This window comes from Orycteropus afer, unplaced genomic scaffold (genome assembly GCF_000298275.1).
Source record: "Orycteropus afer afer isolate SDZICR_OR568_19922 unplaced genomic scaffold, OryAfe1.0 scaffold00549, whole genome shotgun sequence".
NCBI lineage: Eukaryota > Metazoa > Chordata > Mammalia > Tubulidentata > Orycteropodidae > Orycteropus > Orycteropus afer.
In genome coordinates, this window is record NW_006922136.1 from 161,511 (window position 1) to 162,601 (window position 1,091).

The window sequence follows — 1,091 nt, forward strand, 5'->3', positions numbered from 1 at the left end:
GGGTTTGAACCGCCAGCCTTCTGGTGAGCAGTCAAGTGCCTTAGGCACTATGCTACCAGAGCTCCTTCTATGGAATATAGGCTCTAGAGTTAGAATCTTGGTTTTACAACTTAATAGCTGTGCAATTTTGGGGAAGTTACTGAATCTTTTCTGTAATCTTGGGAATGCTAATAGTACCAATTCATAAAGTGTTTATATGATTTCAATAAATTAATATAATTTAAAATTTTCAGCAGAGTTCTGGAAAGGTGGTAACAACAAAAACATAAGAAGTCTGAGTTCCCAAATACAACTAGAACAAAATAATAAAAAAAAAATCATGGACAATATTTAGAACATAATTAGGTGACAAGATATACCCATGAACTCTAAAATTGAAGTATATAGATACAAATCACCAGTCACAATACCTATGTGTTTACCAGGTCATATGTGGGAACATGAAGGAAGCATTGAGAATATTTTCTGATGACTTGAAAACAGAAAAGCCCCAAAATAGCTAATAAGAATTCAGTGGACAAAAAGAAAAATGACTAGATATCCTGGTCCTATAGAGACTGGTGTAACCCCAAGACTGTGGCCCTTACATAGTCTTCAAGCCTGCAACTGAACCCACCCCCAAGGAGGAACTTTGAGCCAAGCCAAACAGCGGACAAGCCTCTAAGGTGACTATCACCACCAGATAGGAATTATGCAATACAGTCAACCATGTGAGACCAAAAGGGCAGCTTTAGTCCAAAAACAAAGCTCGGAAGGCAGGAAAGAAGGAAGAAAAGTCCCTGAAGAAGGCAATGTTGTGGTCACTGCTTGATCACAGCCAGCTACCCAGAGGGACTGAGTAGTTGAACCTGTGGGCTCGGGACCATAGTCGCAGGGGACATCAAGGTCAATTGGCATAACATACTATACAAAACATTGTTCCACCTCCTACTTTGGCGAGTAGCGACTGGGATCTTAAAAGCTAGCAAGGTGCCATCTAGATTCAATGATGGGTGTCTCCTTGTCTAGAGCAAAGAAGAATGAAGAAAACCAAAATTCATGGAAAGAATTAGTCCTAGTGACTGGTACAGCATCCGATCTGCAGCCTATAC

At 40.3% G+C, this 1,091-nt stretch overlaps 1 protein-coding gene across 1 annotated transcript in view; it reads left to right on the forward strand.

Moving 5' to 3' along the window:
- Positions 1-1,091, forward strand: part of ALG13 (ALG13 UDP-N-acetylglucosaminyltransferase subunit) — an 82,676-nt gene that overhangs the window by 59,893 nt on the left and 21,692 nt on the right.